A 21764-nucleotide genomic window follows, 5' to 3' on the forward strand; every position below is an offset into this window, starting at 1 on the left:
TCAGTTGTTTAAACCCACAGTTTCATCAACTGTCTGGATGGCTGGTCTCAGACGAACCGCAGGTGAAGAAGCCGGATGTGGAGGTCCTTAGCTGGTGTGGTTACACGTGGTCTGCGGTTGTGAGGCCGGTTGGACGTACTGCCAAATTCTCTAAAATGACGTTGGAGGTGGCTTATGGTAATGAGAAATTAACGTTAAATTCTCTGGCAACAGCTCTAGTGGACATTCCTGCAGTCAGCATGCCAATTACACCCCCCTTTAAAACTTGAGACATCTGTGGCCTGTTGTGTGACAAAACTGCACATTTTAGAGTGGCCTTTTATTGTCCCCAGCATAAGGTGCACCAGTGTAATGAATGGTCATGCTGTTTAATCAGCTTCTTGATATGTCACACCTGTCAGGTGGATGGATTATCTTGGCAAAGGAGAAAAGCTCACTAACAAGGATGTAAACAAATTTGTGCACAACATTTGAGAGAAATAAGCTTTTTGTGCATATGGAACACTTCTGGGATCTTTTATTTCAGCTCATGAAACTTGGGATCAACACTTTACATGTTATGTTTATATTTTTGTTCAGTACTGATTCCTCTGTGGGTATTACACAGGCACATGCAAGTTCCTTTTTGAAAAGTTAGAAAACTCAGACCAAAGCTCAGTTGTTTAAACGGCACCACAAATTTGGATTAAATGTAGTCTTTTTCCGAGCTTGAGGTTCTAATACCATGAACTCAGTGAGCCTTGTCTTAGTCGGATCCCATCCAGAATAATTCGAAACATCGAGCACGTACACATCTGTGCTAACAATATGCTAATCAATAAACCATCGTATTGTGGTGATCTCGCGGCGGCTTCCTTCCAGGAAAACCCCTCCGTTCATTCATTCAGCTCTACAGTGAAGGATGTCCTTGAGAGCAGAATAACATCCTGATTTACACTGGGATGAAGTGAATGGTTTTTTTTTGTAATCCCCCCCCCCCCCCAGTCAATGAACAGAGGAAACCACATCAAAGCACTTGGGTGGTCTCTGATGTTGCCTGATAGTTGACAAACTTCGTTACCTTGGTCTCAAGTGTGTGGTTGGGAATTGGCTCTCAACATCCCCCCCATACACCTTTCTTCAAAGGTCGTCTGTTCACTGCTCTCTGACAGTTACCTGGAAATGCATTGAAAATGTTTATTTTTATGGGCGAGAGGTGGTATCAAAGCAGGTAGGACCTCTGCCATGTTGTCCTGATATAGTGACCTGGCATTGTATAGAACCATGGCTCCTGTTTTGACACGTGCATTAGGAGGTGCTAGACCCAATTTAGAGGTACCCAGCTGATGTCTATTGTGTTGTTGTGGTCATTATAGGGAAGCAGTGCTTCTTGTCCTGCGTCAGCAGCAGTTTAACGTACAAGCCTAGTCGCGTGGGGGAGCGTGCCAGCAAGCAGATGGTCAAGTTTGCCGCCAAGTGAGTACAAGACTGCATTTCCTGGTGGCCCCCGACAAACAATGGTGGGAAAAGCTGGATCCTAATGGGCTCCCGATTCATTTGCACACATTCTGAAAGAATTCATTTTTCAGCTCCCGACAAAAGGGTCCACTTTCAGATGGGATACAGTACAGAAGTGTTTGATGGAGCCGTTCCTGCCCAGATAAGAGTAGATACAATATATACAGTACATCAAAGTTGAAGAGGTAGTTAAGAGCCTGAGCATCATTAGTCATTCTGCGGTCAGTCAAATTAGTCCATTACTGGAGCTTTTTATGAAAAGCATAGCATTAAGAGGATACTGTACTTTTCCATACCAAGCATGTGATATGTTCTCATCTCTTTCAGTTGACTTGATTGCACCTGACAGTAATGAATGACTCTTTAACACTCGTTATGAAGTGTAAACGGGAGGACGAGATAGGTCAAACGCCACTTGTTTTGTGATCAGTAAATCAGTCCAATACGCTTGGAAAGTGGAGACAAACGTCAAAACGTTAACATTACTGGAGACACCTTGCGGTTTGGAGACACCTTGCGGTTTGGAGACAGTTGGCTAGCAAAGAGATTTGTGGTGGCTAATTAACGGTGAATAAGTGAATTGTTTAAAGTTAGACCCACATTAGCCAGCATTTCTTTTTTTACAATTAACAATCACTCCTACACTCTTATTCTAGCTACAATAGCGCTGCTTTGCCAATAACATGTCTCCAAAAATGGCGGTGTCTCCAGTTGTTTACATGTAGCGATTGGGACGCACCTTCCATGCGTATTTGGTGCGGCAGGTAGCCTAGTGGTTAGAGCGTTGGACTAGTAACCGAAAGGTTGCAAGATCGAATTCCCGAGCTGACAAGGTAAAAATCTGCCTTTCTGCCCTTGAACAAGGAAGTTAATCCACTGTTCCTAGGCCGTCATTGAAAATAAGAATGTATCCTTAACTGACTTGCCTAGTTAAATAAAGGTAATAAAAATTAATTCCACTTAATGTCACATGTTTGCCAGACCCCAGAAAAGCTCTTACCAGGTCTCAGCCACTTGTTGGTTTCCTGCTGAACTAGGACTACTGAACTAGGAAACTGACCACAAATAAAGGCCACACAAATATTTAGGCCAAGGCCCAAGTCACACTGGTCCACCTCATTGACGGAAACTTCTGACCAACCTTGTAAGTTGTATCAGAGTGGTTTGACCACTGTTTCCTGTCGACCTTTTGTGTGTAATGATACAATCTGAAGGTTGCTTCAGAGCTGGCTCGTATTCATTAGTGCAGGCCGAAGCAAAACTCTTTGCATCCGACAACAAAAACAAGCGTTTCTTATTGGACAAATTCAGCAAGGCCCCTGTTTTGGCCCATTTGTTTCCGCTTGGTTCCTAGTGAATACGACCCTGGTTTTTACTTCTTTAAGGACAATAATGCTCTGGCTTGATCTTGTCTATCAGATCGTGTGTTTCGTAGAAATCCTGTGGCGCGATTCCTCCAAACTGATTTGGTTCCTTTTTCCTTTGCTTGTGTAATGTCATGTGGTTTGATTTGGCAGTTGATTGTATTGCACTTATTGCATGCAACCACTTACCCCATGGATGGCTCCTTCCCAAATAGCACTCTGTTCCCTGCATAATGTACTACTTTTGACTGCTCTGATCAAAAGTAGTGCACTATATAGGGAATAGGGTGCCATTTGGGATACTACCCATTGATCAATGACTAAGCATCAGTCACAAACCAGCTTCTATCAAAGCACACCCAATTCCCTATATAGGTCTAAACATCCTGCCCCCAATCTTAGCAATCCACACAATGCATTTTGCACTCTGCCCAACATAATTTGACCTGCAAAACTATTGGCCCTAACAAGTTGTTCAAATCAAGCCTCCTAATGTTCTATGTTCCTTGAATTCTATGGACGCTTAGTAAGCTTGGCATGAGAGGAGTCCTTTCATATTCATCAAGGTTGATTCAGGTTAGTGGTGACATATAGAGAAGAGCTTGCCACACCTGTCACATATAGTATTTCAACTTCACCATACAGAGTTAAATTAGGGTTAGGGTATCCTCTGCGTCCCCGTCAACAATTTCCTCTACGTATCTCGTTTTACTTTCTCTTACTAGAGCGCGTTAAACAATGCATTGAAAGGTTTCACATATCTTTATAATACATAGTCCGTTGTTCGCTAAGAGTATAGTAAGCCTTGTCTGAGCAAGAGCGGTCCATAGGATCTGCTTTTTCTGTATTGTAAGGCAGCTTGATGTACAAGTACAGCCCGTGGACAAGACACTAGTCCGGTCAATCAAAAGCCTTACTTGTATGACTCATTAGTTGATGGGCAGTGTTTATTGTCCCCAGGCAGGCTGGCAGGGTGTTTGAGGGAGGAGGTTATTCATGTGGGCTTTATTTGTCTAGCTGATCCTCGTAGTGGATGTCTGTGACTGAGGCAGCTGCAGAGGACTGACTGGGATCACCATTCACCACTGTCCTGTCTCTCGTTACTGCTTTTTAATGAGAAGAGGTGAAGGATTACACTGGGCTTGTTCCATCTGGCCCCATGTTATGTGACAATTGGTATTGCCAGTTCATCATATTTCTACAAGGTTCTGTTGGATCTAGAACAGTGAGAAAGGACAGCGGTGGCCTATTCTGGTGTTCTCTCAACATGTCTTTCTGATAGTTGATTAACCTCTGTCTTACTGTTGTGTGTCCACTGGTGTTTTACTGTAGTTCATATCGGTGTCACATGATGTTTGTTTTTTACACGTTTTCCCAATAGACTGATTCAATCAAAAGAAAATAGGAACTATATCTGTCAAGATGGTCATATTGAAACCATCCGAACAACGTGATCCTGTGACATTTTACCTCAGGAAGAGTAGTGTCAGTGTTATGATTTGTTTTCTTTTTTTTGTTTATTTCCAAGTTTACCCCCCTCCCCCCACACACACACAATTTTCACAGCTCTTGAAACACCTCTGTGACTGTTTGAAATTCACTCAGGGTTTTGAATGGAAACTTTCAGTTCTCAGCTAGCCTCCCACTCGTTTGACTTCAATTGAACTGTGTAGACTTCTAAGTGCTGTGCTTCTCATCCCCTCCGTCTGTAGCATCAATAAGGAGAGCATCGTGGACGTGGAGGCGATGGTGAGGAATGTGGAGCAGAAGATCGAGAGCTGCTCTCAGCAGGATGTGGAGCTGCACATTGAGAGGGTAGGGCTGTCTGATGCTCTGTCTTACCACACCACAGACCAACAGACTTACTGTGACGAAGGGACAGCCATTGACTCTCATTATTAACCAGAGAAACTACTGGTTAAAAGATAACTGTATGAGACTTTATTTGCTTTCTGATTTTGGAATTGTGGTACTTTCCTTTCCACTCAGCAGTTCAACTTGGAAAGTACCATGAATTTAGAGGTAATCTAACTGTAAATCTATTTGAACCAACATCTCTCTTCTAAAACTTTTTTTAAAATCACATTTTTTCCCTGTCTCAGATTTTTGTGATCAGCCAGGCCGAGCCTCGTCTGCCCCTGCAGCTGGAGGATTGTGTGAGGCCGGAAGGAGAGGGGGATGAGGTGAGGATGAGGGCCAGGGCTCCTGGGCCTCCCGCAGGCAGCCCTTTGTAGCTAATCAAATGTCAAACTCATTGCATTCAGAGATGATCCTCTCTTCTAATGCTGTTCCAGTTCAACACAGACACTGGATGAAAAATACATGACTTGGTCCCCACAATCAAGGCCTGTCGCTGTTGTTTTGGAGTTGTGTTGGTTCTATACCGCCATGTTCTCGGTCGGTGTCTGTCTAAAGGGTCGTCTCTCTCTAGTATGGTTCAGTTCAGAGACAGCTGAAGGATGTCAGTGTTTATGCAATAAGCCAAACCCAGCTGCAGATGCGGCCCAGGTGTTGTCTGTCCGTCACTAAGTTACAGCACCTGCCGTTGGGGAGGAGACTGGGCTGGGCCTGTCTGCCTGTCTGTCCGTTACAGCACCTGCCGTTGGGGAGGAGACTGGGCTGGGCCTGTCTGCCTGTCTGTCCGTTACAGCACCTGCCGTTGGGGAGGAGATTGGGCTGGGCCTGTCTGCCTGTCTGTCCGTTACAGGGAGGGCTGGCTCTATGTCTCCCTGTCTGAGCAGGATGTGTGAACCGTGTTCACAGGCCGTTTTAACCCCACGTGAGTTCCAGGAAGCCTGACAACCTTGGGCATATTTAGGAGCTTCTGTGCTCTTTTAATCTTTTATATGATTGGAATTGGTCGTATTCAATGCAGTTCAATGGTGATTGCATTGTCTGTGTATCTGTTGGGGCGGTATGCAAATTGTAGTGCATCTAGTGTGTTGGGTAAGATCTAGGTAATATAGTCCCTAAATAGCCTCTCAAAGCACTTCATGATTACAGAAGTGAGTGCTACGGGACAAAAGTAATTTAGTTTAGTTACCTTCTCTTTTCTTGGGTACAGGGACGATGTCGGACATCTTGAAGCAAGTGGGGAAAACGGGAAGACATATACAAGTGAATGTGAACGAGAGACATTGTGCTAATGAACAAAGTTTTGACACATGCTTGTCTGAAGGAAGAACAGTACTGTGTACACGCTTTGTCTGTGTGGAGTATGGAGTCGCTAGGGCAACGGGCCTGCCGGCTCTGCTCGGAGGAGAGGGGGGAGGAGCAGACAGGCCGAGAACAGAGGAGAAAAAAACTCAAGGAAATCAGCTGTTCAGATAACTCGTCCAATGAGCTTGGACTTCTCAAATCCAGCAGAAAGTGAACACTATATAATGCCCCATCACCTTATTTATTCAGCCACTTGCTTCAACTTGCTTCAACTTGCTTCAACTTAGAGGTCATGTTAACGCAGAGTTGTGTTTTTTTCCACACAGGAAAAACAAAATATAAAACGCAGATCTTAAATGCTTCTTGTAGTTTCTGCTCGGCATCAGACTCATTTTGGGCTTCAGTTGCACTTCTCCACTCGGATGAGAATTCACAAACGGGCATTCGATAAGCAGACAGCGCTCCGGCTGATGTGTAGCTACTTTTCTCCGGTACTTTTGTCAGTGTAGCCAACCTACTTTTTTCTGGTAAAATGAAAGATTAACTTTAAGCAAAACATTGGAAATGTAGCTGGCAACATTCTTTCTATGATAAACATTAGAAATATGATGGCCATGCATGTGGCTGCCAGCTAAATACCGTGGCGTACGGTAACAAACACCACAACCACGCTGATCCTCAACACGGGAGCCCCACAAGGGTGTGTGCTCAGCCCCCTCCTGTACTCCCTGTTCATCCATGACTGCGTGGCCACACACGTCTCCAGCTCAATCATCAAGCTTGCTGATTACACAACAGTGGTAGGGGTGATTACCAACAACGATGAGACAGCCTACAGGGAGGAGGTGAGTGCCTTGGTGGAGTGGTGCCAGGAAAATAATCTCTCCCTTCACGTCAACAAAACGAAGGAGCTGATCGTGGACTACAGGAGACAGCAGAGAGAGCACGTCCCATCCACATCGACTCGGACGCAGTAGAGGGTCACAAGCTTCAAGTTCTTCGTTGTTCACGTCACTGTGGACCTGAAATGGTCCCTTCACACAACAGTGTGGTGAAGGCGCAACACCGCCTCTTCAACCTCAGGAGGCTGAACAAATTTGACTTGTTCCCTAAAACCCTCACCAACTCCTACAGATGCACCATTGAGAGCATCCTGTCGGGCTGTATCACTGCCTGGTACAGCATTTGCACCGTCCGCAACCGCAGGGCTCTCCAGAGGGTGGTGCGGTCTGCCCAACGCACCATCATAAGGCACACTGCCTGCCTTCCAGGTCAACTTCTGCACCCGGTGTCACAGGAAGGTCAAGAAGATCATCAAGGACCTCAGCCACCCGAGTCATGGCCTGTTTACCCCACTACCATCTAGAAGGCGGCAACAGTACAGGTGCTTCAAAGCTGGGACCGAGAGACTGATAAACAGCTTCCACCCCCAGGCCATCAGACTTTTAAACAGCCATCACATGACGGCCTCTGCCCAGTACCCTACTCTGCTCCTTAGTCACTGTCAATAGCCGGCTACCACCGGGTACTCTATCCTGCACCTTAGAGACTGCTGCTCCATGAACATAGTCTTTGAACACTGGTCACTTTAGTAATGTTTACATACTATTTGTATATTTACTGCTGTACTACATTTTATTATAATATATTTTTTGGTGTAAACCTTATAGACCTGCTTTGTTTATAAACAAACAGACATAGATATACACTGAGTGTACAAAACATTAAGTACACTTTTTCTTTCTATGACTGGTCAGGTGATACCAGGGTGCGCAACTCAGTATTAGGAAGGTGTTCCTAATGTTTGGATCACTCAGTGTACGTATACTGTAGGACACATATAGAACATTTTATACATTTAAATATCATACTGTAGGTACAGTTTTCTCACTTGTCTAATTGAATAGCTTGTTCCAATGTTCTTCAGATGTCTTAAATACTTCAATGTTTTGTAATATGGTGAAATGATGGTTGTGTGTCTCCTCAGGATGGAAGAGCGACGGTCAACCAGGACACCAGACTGGACAACCGAGTCATTGATCTCAGAGTAAGTTCTACACTATCACTCTTAAGCCAGTGTTACCTTCTTCGATGACAAATGAATTACACCAAAAATAAATATAATGATTTTATTGGGTTTGAAGACATTACATTTGCATCAAAAAATATTGTAATGATGAGATGCCATTTGTGACAGAATCATGGCATATGTCCCTTTTTCGCAGGCAGGCACCGAGTTAGCCTGCTTGTAGAGTGTAGTATAGAACTGCAGGGATTCGGAGAGGAAAGGAAAGGTTTGCTAGAGGTCTCATTGTTGTGCTCTGTTCTGAGGCGCCCACACTGATGTGGCAGCAGCAGGAAAACAGCTCTAGCGCTCGCCTCAGACTGGCTTTGTCACAACACCTGTTTCTACACAATGTCTCTTTGAGCTCATGGACTTGGGCCTGTTATCACAACCACACTTAAATGAACAGTAAACCCGTAAACAGGTTTTCACACACACCCCAAACCCGGCTCAACAATCAAGGGTCAAAAGTAATGAAACGGCTCCTAACACACCAGGCTCGGTTTTCCAAGTTGTTGTGAAAATGGAAGGATTAGTTCACAGACTTTGTTTGGGAACTCCCTTTGAGAAATAGATATATTAGCTAGACATTTTGCTGAAAATAAATTGCTGCACTCTAATGAAAGACAATAGCAGTAAGTCACAATCTGAGTGGTGGTGGTGGCAGGTGACAAACCACAAGCTATGGCCCGTTAGAGACTTGTTTTGAGAGCTTGAATGTCAACGAGAGTGACGCACTGAGCTATTTTGCTCTCACTCTCTTTTATACCCTCCACCCTGGTGTGAGGATGTCGAAAGAGAAGTGATGACACCACAGCCCGCCCATCTGCTCACAGTAGAGAGGTGTTTTACACAGGAAATCTGTGAGAGTTATGTAAATACTTTTGATATGTCAGTTCCTACTCAGGCTATCATAGCAGTTGGTTGGCTCGCTGGGTATTTGTCTGGTGTTTTTTTCTAGGGTTCCTCAGAAGTGTTTTTATTCATCAGAGCAGTAGTTTCATGGGCTAAAATATCAGTTGACCATTTCTAACAGGGCCCTGAACTAAAGTCTGACTGGACCAGAGTCATTGTCTGCAGATTCATTGTCTGACAATAGGATAGTCACACAGAAAACTCCCGAGAAAATCTAGAAGATAGAAATGTGATCCTTTTTTCAATTCAGGATGTTGAGCTTTTTGTATTCATCAAAGTGGCTTTATGTAGATGCATGAAACCAGATAGAACTGGTTGAATAAATCCTTACTGATAACACCAGTCATATTAAGAAATGAGTCAACTGAGAACTAAGAAAGAACACACCTATTCACAATGCTGTTTGTAGCCCAACAGTCACAGGGTTGGGGGGTTTTCAACTGTTCCTCTGCTCTTTCCCAGTTGTTCTGTGTGATACCCAGCTCATTGACGTGCCTCATCACGAGTTGTTTTGATGATCGGGTTCTTTTTCTATGCAACTAAGTTGACCTCCGTATACAACCAGATTGCTCAAAGCTGGTTTTATATGTGACTGTATATTTGTATGTGAATAGGGAATTTCAGATGAACTTGTTTGCCAATGTTAGGTTTTAAAAAGAGAACAAAGCTTGATATCTCATGTTTATTTTCTAAAGGCTTACATTAGTGTGAAATGCACCCTATTCTTTAACTCGAATCAACGGCAAAAAGTCCAATTGAAAAAGTCCAATTAAAAAGGTAAAATTGAGTTTTCCATTTGGAAATAGGCCAAGCCTTACTATTTCCACTCCCTTTAAAGAAATTAAAGATGTCGAGACTGTATGAGGCAAGATGTGACACAAAGCAGTGTTATTGACTCATCTTTGGCATTGTGTAATACCTCTGTTGACTCTTGTTGTTTATGCTTGTTTCTCCGCTGGTAGACAACGACCAGCCAGGCCATCTTCCGCCTGCAGGCTGGAGTTTGCCAGCTCTTTAGAGACACCCTGACCAACAAGGGCTTTGTGGAGATCCAGACCCCCAAAATCATATCAGGTACCACCAACGTGCCCCTGTGTCTTAGACTGGACATTATTTGTCACTTAAAAGTTTAAAGGCGAACAATATTGGCCTTTAGATGACTACTTGACTTCTATTAAGTACAGGTAGTAGGAAGACGAGGTACTTTTCCACTATTTTGGCTGCAACGTGCAAACTGTCTCAAGGATACATGCTCTTTCATGTTCAGATGGGTTTGGGTAATGGAGGGTGGGGTGTAGAGTAGAAATTCAAGCTCAAAAGGCCATTTATTCCTCTATTGCTGATAGGGTCTCTAGTTCACATAACCTTGAGGTAATTCACAGTAGGATTCTGTCTACCAGTTATCTTATGGAGCAGTGCAGGCTCGACTTTGTCATTCGTGCTCTTATTGATGAGCTAAACTGCACTTCACAAGTGTGAGCACCTAATGAGTGAGCATGTGTCATATTTTGTAGCGATAGAAATAAGCTTTAAACTAATGTAAGACATAACAGTGTTGTTTACTGCTGTACATTCCACCACAGCACAACATGTACTACCTCGTGTAGTGTACTGAGCTGTGGTGTAACACGTGTTCCTTTCACTTCCTCAACTGTAGGAGCCAATGAAATGAGCCCAGCCTGTCATTGACACATTTAAAATTGCCGCCTTTTAGATGCAAGCAGCTGTGTATCAACAGTGTGTACTACTCAAAAAAAAACATATTTTCCTCTGCCAACACCCATCACACGTACACTGTACAAAATGTACTCTGTGACCACCCTTCTGTAAAGGACAACACCTATCACAGGATCTACTATGATGTGAATGTCAAATATGGCTCATACGTAAGTTAGAGACATGCTCCAGAAATGTGGCGCCTACTATGTATTTTTTTTAAACCTCCCGCTTTGGGCTGGATGTGTCAATGTTAGTGCTTTTTTGAGGTTGGTTTGGTTACAGTTAGATTCTACAAAAATAACCACAGGTTTCGGTTTCAATCTTCTTACATTAAATACAGGGGGTTTTTTAAATCAAAAATTAAGGGTATTGCCCATTACTGCTTATCATTTATTAACCATAATTTATTCACATGACTTTATTATTTAATTCCAAGTCATCTCATCTCTATAAAGCTGCTACCTATGCTGTCTGACAAAATCACAAGTTTCAGAAGTAAAAGGCATACTTTTATGACTGCTGAATACCAACTATCAATCACTTAGATCAGGTATTTTCAGGTAGTGATAGCTCACGAAGCAACTGCTTTCTATCCCTCTCGATCGCAAGTTTTCTCCCCCTGTCTCCATGTCTTCCCACACTGTTCTTATTATAGCTCAATACAGACCGTACAAGTAGGCAAACGCGCAATGGATTATGGTCATTGTTGTTAATTACCACGTTTTCTGCACTAAACTATGTAGAATATTGGCCTGTTGGAAACTATAACTCCCTACCACATCGCACAGTTTAGGCTTGATCTGATTTATCGCTACAGAAACTGCACATTGAGCTCACAGAAAGGAAAAAAACATAATGGAATTCAAATAATTGAACCGAAGTGGGGCACATATCTGTTGTGAACTAATACACAATTTCCCGGGGACCACTTTTGGCCGTGACCGCTACTTTTAGAACTACTAGCTAAAAGTGCTGTAGAATCTCTTTTAATGGTTAATAATTGGAATCAAAATTGAATCAAATTGTATTTGTCACATGCTTCGTAAACAGCAGCTGTAGATTAACAGTGAAATGCTTTACATTGTTAGGAAATTGAATTATCACATAGATTAGTTAAAAAAATATTATTTTGGGTCATGTGTTGCTTCTCTTCTGGGATAGTTTGACTAAAAGGTATCTTTCTCCTCGCTAGCTGCCAGTGAGGGTGGTGCGAACGTCTTCACTGTGTCCTACTTCAAAACCAGCGCCTACCTGGCCCAGTCTCCCCAGCTCTACAAGCAGATGTGTATCTGTGCTGACTTTGACAAGGTGTTCTGTGTGGGACCAGGTAAGGCAATATCTAGTGCAGAACCTGTGGTCTGGCTGTAATGCTTCCCGCCAGGTACATATACTTTACTCCCCACCGGAGACCAGGGTTCAATCCTCGCGTCCTCCCTTACTTCTGTGCTCCTGCTTGACTGTCTCCCCTTTTGTTTCAAGCCATCTGAATAAAGTGTCAAATATAAAAAGATATATATATTGAAAAGACAACATCTCTAAGCCCTTCACCTAACCCCTTTTCACTCCCCAATGAACGCTATCCAATAATGGGAATTAATTAAATTGTTGTGTTGAATACATCAGTCGCTAGTTATGTAGTCAACAAACAAACAGTATTCAGGAAAAGTGACCTACACAATATTAAACCTGGGCGGGTTACCACATATGTTACCACACAGATTATTTGATACATATGTAGATGGTGTTATGACTACGCACATGTTGAGCAATAGGAAACATTTATCTCACTGGCTTGTGCTTGGTTGCATAATGTCCCCAGTCTCTTCTCTGTGAGGTAGCTCAACAGGGCCATCACCTGGCCAGATCCACACATAACCAGGGGAGTAATGACTTCTTCCCCCACTGCAGTCTCATATGTCTGGTCAATGTGCCCTGGTCGAAATAGTGCACTATAAAGGGAATAGGGTGCCATTTGAGACGCTGCCTCCGATGTCTATGTTTACCTCTGGGGTGATGGATCTAATCCTCTTCGTGAAATAGAGTGGTGCTGATACTAACTGAAGATGTTCTCCATTCCAGTGTTCAGAGCAGAGGACTCCAACACCCATCGTCATCTGACAGAGTTTGTAGGTCTGGATATTGAGTTGGCGTTCAACTACCACTACCACGAAGTGATCGAGTCCATCACCGACACTATGGTGCAGATCTTCAAAGGGCTCAGAGACAAGTAAGATGTGATGCACTTCTAACCCATATTTGCAAGCAAAGTGAATGAGTACAGTTTAATCTTTAGAGGGCCTATTACAGGGCTATAACTGAACACATGGATGACGCCCTATAGAAAGTACACCGCTGGAAGGGCACGGCATCTGTGCTGAGGTAGCAGGTGTCCGTTGAAAATACTCGGCGATGTGTATGTGCACTCGCTTGTTTGTTTATCTGTGTGTGTGTTGTCCAGGTTCCAGACTGAGATCCAGACGGTGGGGAAGCAGTACTCCAGTGAGCCCTTCAAGTTCCTGGAGCCCACTCTGAGGCTGGAGTACACGGAGGGCGTGGCCATGCTCCGGGAGGCTGGGGTGGACATGGGAGACGAGGAGGACCTCAGGTCTGTGGCAGGTCAAGAGTTTGCAGCAGTGTTACGTTTACACCGTTGTTGATAACACCTTAAAGTAAAGTTCAAATACAGACAGCTTTGTTTTTAAGTCGGGAACTGATGTTTTTCTCGTTTATCTTTTAATTGATCTAAAGTAAATTGCTGAACGTTTTTCACAGCACTCCAAATGAGAAGTTGCTCGGTCGTCTGGTGAAAGAAAAGGTATGTTATCATGCCATTGACTTCTTGGGGTGACAACAAATGTAGTTATATTACTCTCTGTATCTACAGGTAACTGCCCAAATATTGGAAACACTTGAAAAAACAAGGGATACAAAGTATATTGAAAGCAGGTGCTTCCAAACAGGTGTGGTTTCTGAGTTAATCATGTGTAAAAATGCTGGGTAGGCCATTATTTTGGCTACCATGGCTGTGCCCCCATAGGATAACAAATCACAGGGCACGAGTGGTCACTGAATGGTTTGATGAGCATGAAAATGATGTAAAGCATATGCCATGGCTGTCTCAGTCACCAGATCTCAACCCAATTGAACACTTATGGGAGATTCTGGAGCGGCGCCTGAGACAGCATTTCCCACCACCAGCAAAACACCAAATTATGGAATTTCTTGTGGAAGAATGGCGTTACATCCCTTCAATAGAGTTCCAGATACTTGTAGAATCTATGCCAAGGTGCATCGAAGCTGTTCTGGCTCGTGGTTTCCCTATACCCTATTAAGACACTAAAGTTGGTGTTTCCTTTATTTTTGGCAGTTACTTATAGGTACACATGCAGGTCTTTTCTGGCTGTAATTTGGACTAACTCATCTCTGTTTCCTTTCTGTTAGTATGACACTGACTTCTATGTGCTCGACAAGTACCCCCTGGCAGTGAGGCCCTTCTACACCATGCCTGACCCCAATGACAAAGTATGCGCGTCACTAAACACACACACACACAACACATGCTCATGACACCATTGTGGCATTCATTGAACTTGTTATACGACTGATGTTTCCTCCTCAGAAATACTCCAACTCCTACGACATGTTCATGAGAGGAGAGGAGATCCTCTCCGGCGCTCAGAGGATCCACGATGCCCAGCTGCTCACTGAGAGGGCCATTCACCACAACATCGGTAATTAGACAACTCTGCCTTGTTATTCAAGGCGGCAATATTTGTCACTCAAATGCTTCCTTCCCTCTCAAGCGATTGCTAGAGAATAAGCATATTTTTACTATGTTACAAATACACTGGTGGCTGGTGCTGATATGTAAAGTGTTGATGCAGATCTGGAGAAGATCAAGTCCTACATCGACTCTTTCCGTTACGGAGCTCCCCCACACGGAGGTGGTGGCATTGGTAAGACATTAAATGCTTATTCTAAATCCATACCCTCTCAATATGAAATTTATTGTAAATATAGTCATTATGGGGAAAAAAAATAAAGGTACTCTAAATATACTCATCGTAAGTGTACGGTGACGGTGAGTTCTCTCCCTCAGGGCTGGAAAGAGTCTGCATGCTCTACCTGGGTCTTCACAATATCCGCCAGGTCTCCATGTTCCCCCGTGACCCCAAACGCTTGACCCCCTGAACGGCCATCGCCACTGGAGACAGATGCAGGACATGGGAATCTATATTCATCTCCAATACACCAGACAGAGTTGAGAAATTAGTGCCACGACACTGAAGTGCTACTGCGATTAACAAATAGAGAACCAAGCCAGGGTACTACGGTCAACAGTATTCAGTAATAGAAAATGACACATGAAGAAATAGATTGATAATATAAGGTAGAAAGAGTCTTGATACACAATACAGAAGTGGAATATGATTAAGGGATGTGTTGGCTTAGGCTCACCTATGGATTACTAAACATGTGTTGTATTTCTTAACACTTTTCTATGGGGTTGATCAACTTTGATACCAGTCTTCGTCACACTACAGAGGTATGACTAATAAATAATCATGGTCTGTTGACATTTAAGTTGTAATTGTTTGATGTTTTTAAAGTAAAAAGTATTAAGAACTTCAAAAGCACATTTCACTTTCTTTGCGTTCTTTTATGGGAGAAACAACCCCTATCGTATTCCACACATTCTTTGCTATAGACAGTGTGCAATGAGCTTGCTTTTCTCCACTGATTCATTCGGGAGTTTTTATCACTACAAGCCTGGTTACTTGAGAAACAATGTAGAAGTCTTTTGATTACCTGTGGGGACGGCTAATGTCATGTTTGAAACATATTTCAGGGTTCATTATACTTTTTATAATTGGTGGACATGATAAAGCGCTTTTTGTCAGGAAAAGCACTATGATGAAATGGCACCTGAAAGGAATAGTGTCTGAAATCAACTCAAGGGAAGAACTCATCAGTAGGCTCATAATTGGAAAAGTCCCTACACTGATAAGCTGTATATGAGAACATGCTTTTTTCATTACATCCCCCCTCTATTCCATCCTAAATCAGTTAGGTTGGTGATTGGGTTGTAATTAAGTCCCCATGGAATAATTGCTTTTTCACAGACCGAACTGCAGAACTACAGGATCCTTCTGATATATACTTGTCTCGATTAAGGAGGGGTTCTGATCATCAGAAATGTATATCTCAAGGAAACTTCATCCCTTTCTACAGTGTATCACATACAATTTCTAAGAGAAGCGATGTTAGAATATACTGTCATATAGTATCAATGGATGCATACAAGCGCACAGTTGATTGAGCTATTTTAACATTTAATGTATTGACAATATTTAATTATGTTTTAAATGTGTACTGTTTCAGGAAAAAAGGCAACGTAAGGACAAAGTTTTTGAAAAAAATACATAGGTCAAGTCATGTCATTCAGACAAGCCTGTTGCATTCATAACATCCATTCTGGGAATAATAAATATACATTTCATCTTAATTGAAAGTGTGCAGCACTCTCATAAGGTTACCATGTTAATGGTGTCAAAAGACAAACAAAAAAAATTGTTTAGGAGCAGCGACAGATTGAGTGAATAAATACAATAGAAGGATGATCCACACCAGGTCAAATGTCATCCTCCTGCCTTTGTTCTGTGGAAGCGCCAACTAGTTGCAAGAGGAAAATGAAGATCTGGATGATGTCAACATAAAGTGAAAGTGCTCCAAAAACACTCCTCTGGGGTGATGGAAAGCTCACATTTTCCGATGAGTAGCTAGGTGCTAAAATGTCAAAATAAAAATGGTTAATTCCATACAGGTTGGTTCAAGAGAAATGTCAATTTCTCCCAATTCCCTCTGAAATACTGAGGGTTTTCAATGAACTCAACCAGTGTGTAAACGACAGCTCCGATTACAGCATATAGCATGTGAAGCCGTGGGACCTGCGAGTAGAAGAAAACACAGGACCTTCTGTACTGTATGTATAGGCCTACATTTATCAGATACACGACATGACCAGAAGTATGTGGATTCCTGCTTGTCAAACACGGGCTCCCGGTGGTGCAGCGGTCTAAGGCACTGCATCTCAGTGCTAGAGGCATCACTACAGACACCCTGGTTTGAATCCAGGCTGTATCACAACCAGCCGTGATTGGGAGTCCCATAGGGCGGCGCACAATTGGCCCAGCATCGTAAATAAGAATTTGTTCTTAACTGACTTGCCTAGTTAAATAAAAATAAAACATCTCATTACAAAATCATGGGTATTAATATGGAGTTTGTCCCCCTTTTGCTGCCTAACAGCCTCCACTCTTCTGGGAAGGCTTTCCACTAGATGTTGGGATATTGCTGCAGGGACTTTATTCCATTAAGCTACAAGAGCATTAGTGAGGTTGGGAACTGATGTTGGGTGATAGGCCTGGCTCGCAGTTGGCGTTCCAATTCATACCAAAGATGTTCGATGAGGTTGGGGTCAGGGCTCTGTGCAGGCCAGTCAAGTTCTTCCACACCGATCTCAACAAACCATTTCTGTATGGACTTCAATTTGCAAACGGGGGCATTGTCATGCTAAAACAGGAAAGGGCCTTCCCCAAACTGTTGCCACAAAGTTGGAAGCACAGAATGGTCTAGAATGTCATTGTATGCTGTAGCATTAAGATCTCTCGTCACTGGAACTAAGGGGCCTAGCCCGAACCATGAAAAACAGTCCCAGACCATTATTCCTTCTCCACCAAACTTTACAGTTGGCACCATGCATTCGGGCAGGTAGCGTTCTCCTGGCATCCACCAAACCCAGATTCGTTAGTCGGACTGCCAGATGGTGAAGCGTGATTCATCACTCCAGGGAATGCGTTTCCACTGTTCCATAGTCCAATGGCGGTGAGCTTTACACCACTCCATCCGACGCTTAGCATTGCACATGGTGATCTTAGTCTTGTTTGCGGCTGCTCGGCCATGGAAACCCATTTCATGGAGCTCCCGACAAACAGTTCTTGTGCTGACGTTGCTTCCAGAGGCAGTTTGGAACTTGGTAGTGAGTGTTGCAACCGAGGACAGATGATGTTTACGCGCTTCAGCACTTGGAAGTACTTTTCTGTGAGCTTGTGTGGCCTACCACTTCCCGACTGAGCCGTTGTTGCTCCTAGACGTTTCCACTTCACATTAACAGCCCTTACAGTTGACCGGGGCAGCTCTAGCAGGGCAGAAATTTGATGAACTTGTTGGAATGGTGGCATCCTATGACGGTGCCACATTGAAAATCACTGAGCTCTTCGGTAAGGCCATTCTACTGTCAATGGTTGTCTACGGAGATTGCATGGCTGTGTGCTCGATTTTATACACCTGTCAGCAACGGGTGTGGCTGAAATAGCCGAATCCACTAATTTTAAGGGGTGTCCACCTACTTTTGTATATATAGTGTACTTACAAATAGAGATACACCTTACTATTGAAGTGCATTTGATGTGAAAAAGATGCATGCATATTATTATTTCAGCTTTTTTTTCAGTAGTTTAACATTTGACCACACCGAGGCACTTACATACGTGAAGGATAGTACTATGGCGGTGATTATCCTAGTAACTAAGACTACGATGGCAAGAATACCGAAAAGTCCCCCACAAGATGTAAAATCCACCTGCCGTGAGCATAGACATAGCTACATGTTATTCACATCCTTGGTCATACCACAATAAGGTCAAATTGTTGGAATGCTTCATAAGATGGCACATGAATGGGCTATGAACTGACTTCATATAGAAGGTCTAAAAAAAATAAACTGTGGAATGTGTAACAGTACAATAAGCATACATTTATGCTATTTAGATCATTGGTTTCATAAGGAGGAATTGCGCAAGATCTTACCCAAAATTTCATGCATATTTTCCGCACCACGTGCTCTCACCACTGGTGTCCCCCAGGGCTCTGTTCTAGGCCCTCTCCTATTCTCGCTATACACCAAGTCACTTGGCTCTGTCATATCCTCACATGGTCTCTCCTATCATTGCTATGCAGACGACACACAATTAATCTTCTCCTTTCCCCCCTCTGATAACCAGGTGGTGAATCGCATCTCTGCATGTCTGGCAGACATATCAGTGTGGATGACGGATTCACCAACCCTCAAGCTGAACCTCGGCAAGACGGGAGCTGCTCTTCTCCCAGGGAAGGACTGCCCGTTCCATGATCTCGCCATCACGGTTGACAACTCCATTGTGTCCTCCTCCCAGAGTGCTAAGAACCTTGGCGTGATCCTGGACAACACCCTGTCGTTCTCAACTAACATCAAGCGGTGACCCGTTCCTGTAGGTTCATGCTCTACAACATTCGCAGAGTACGACCCTGCCTCACGCAGGAAGCGGCGCAGGTCCTAATCCAGGCACTTGTCATCTCCGTCTGGATTACTGCAACTCGCTGTTGGCTGGGCTCCCTGCCTGTGCCATTAACCCCTACAACTCATCCAGAACGCCGCAGCCCGTCTGGTGTTCAACTTTCCAAGTTCTCTCACGTCACCCCGCTCCTCCGCTCTCTCCACTGGCTTCCAGTTGAAGCTCGCATCCGCCTACAAGACCATGGTGCTTGCCTACGGAGCTGTGAGGGGAACGGCACCCCGTACCTTCAGTCTGATCAGGCCCTACACCCAAACAAGGCACTGCGTTCATCCACCTCTGGCCTGCCCGCCTCCCTACCTCTGAGGAAGTACAGTTCCCGCTCAGCCCAGTCAAACTGTTCGCTGCTCTGCACCCCCAAGGTGGAACAAACTCCCTCACGACGCCAGGTCAGCGGAGTCAATCACCACCTTCCGGAGACACCTGAAACCCCACCTCTTTAAGGAATACCTAGGATAGGATAAAGTAATCCTTCTAACCCCCCCCCCTTAAAAGAGTTAGATGCACTATTGTAAAGTGGTTGTTCCACTGGATATCATAAGGTGAATGCACCAATTTGTAAGTCGCTCTGGATAAGAGCGTCTGCTAAATGACTTAAATGTAAAATGTAAAATTTTAAAGACAGTCGCCCGTTGTAATCCTAGACAAAGGAGGCATTTGACACTGACAACAAAGACACTCTCACAAGCAACGCTGTCGGTTCTAAAGAGGCAGGGTTATTACAACATGTACCTTAGTTTGAATGCAGAAGATACTGACAATTTTACGCACAATTGTTCTTATTCCATCGGTCAGAAACACTGCTTTTGTGTCATAGTAACTGCAAGAAATTCAAAGTAGATTGAGTGACAAAACAAACATTACACTGCACCTTGCATGAGTATTTCTAGTAGCATTATGTTAAAAAAAAAATATTAAAATATTAAAACGCTATTACAAACCTTGATATTGTTCCTGTCATGTAGGACATGGCCACTTTCTAAAATATGAAATATAAAGTCTTAAAATATCTATACTGTAGATATATTTCCATTATGTATTGTCATCGGTTAAAACATGAGATTATTTTGTGCAAGCAATACTGACAAAAATGGCCAGCAGCACGAAGTTCCAAGGAAAGCGCCTCCTAAACACAGATTATTAAGATCAAATATCAATCTCCGATGTTTAACACTGTACTGTTGTGTATATACAGTATGAAAAGGGCATGGATAATATTATCTTGGCCCTTTGCAGCAGACAACAATACAGTAGGTGACAAAAAAAAATGTGCTGTAAGAAAAACAAGCTATTACTATGATAGGTAAAAAATATTTCAACCTCAAAGTTTCTCATGTAAAAATGTGTTACGATATTATATAATTCAGTAATAATTAGAGAAATGAAGGTAGTAAGGCCTTAATGAAGGCTAAATTAAATATGAAGTACTTACAATACACAACTGGGTTTTTACTTACAAAAAAAACGTACTTCCTCACTGTAAGATAGATTAAATGTTAAAATGTTACCATTACACAAATACAAAAACATTTATGAAAACACAAACAGAAAACAGCTCACATTAATATGAAATGGTAAGACAGAAATAATACAGTACATTGTTGACACTTACACAAATGTTAACACAGCCACAATTGATACAGTGACGGAATATATACCTGATAAAGATATAAGATACTGATCACAGCAAGTATAAGTAGATATGAGTTTAATGTGTAAAAGGTATAAGGTCTCATACTTTTCAGTTGAATGCATCTCGAATAGAAGTGCTTTCCCATGCAGTAGAATATGCAAATTCATCATATTCCACTGCATTAGAAATAAGTGAGTTAAGACATGAAGTCAGTAATGACCAAGTAAAACTATTTTGGCAAACTTCACATATCAACAGTATTTCTTTGTGCTACATAGCTCCAGAACCTGGGTTGGAGGTGGGCATTCCTAGAGGAATGGAATAGGGCCTCCAGGATGGAGCGTAGCCCAGATGGTACCCTGCTTGTCCTGGGTATTGAGCTGAGGACTGAGCTGGGTATGGTCCATCAGATGGTGGTGTTTGGGGTGCAGGTAACCCGTATCCTGGTCGGGGCTGTGGGTAGTTCCCATGCCTGGGGCCATGTAGTGCATCTTCATAGGCTAGAGGGAAATCCAACTTTGACATTATGATACGATGTGGGCACCTTTATAAGACAGAGGGGTAAGAGGAAAACACTACGACAATGACATCACATAAGAATTACAAATGACAGGTGGGGCATTTGGGGTTTAAAATACACAGTCGCAGTAACTTCTTATCAAATAGGTTATGGGATTCTTGCATAGTTGACATGACATGTTTGATAACATCATATTTTCCACAATACCCAGCAGATCACAGAGTTCAAGTAACAGACACATCTCAACATCAACTGTTCAAAGGAGACTATGTGTCACGTTCCTGACCTGTTTTCTGTTAGTTTTGTATGTGTTAGTTGGTCAGGACGTGAGTTTGGGTGGGCAGTCTATGTTTTCTGTTTCTATGTTGGTTTAAAGGGTGACCTGATATGGCTCTCAATTAGAGGCAGGTGGTTGTCATTTCCTCTGATTGAGAGTCATATTAAGGTAGGTGTTTTCACACTGTTTGTTGTGGGTGGTTGTCTCCTGTGTCTGTGTCTA

At 43.1% G+C, this 21764-nt stretch overlaps 1 pseudogene; it reads left to right on the plus strand.

Annotated features, from left to right (window-relative positions):
• Nucleotides 1–15303, plus strand: part of LOC111974266 (aspartate--tRNA ligase, cytoplasmic-like) — a 28054-nt pseudogene extending 12751 nt beyond the window's left edge.
• The last annotated feature ends 6461 nt before the right edge of the window (nt 15304–21764 follow it).

Source organism: Salvelinus sp. IW2-2015, linkage group LG2, assembly GCF_002910315.2.
Source record: "Salvelinus sp. IW2-2015 linkage group LG2, ASM291031v2, whole genome shotgun sequence".
Lineage (NCBI taxonomy): Eukaryota > Metazoa > Chordata > Actinopteri > Salmoniformes > Salmonidae > Salvelinus > Salvelinus sp. IW2-2015.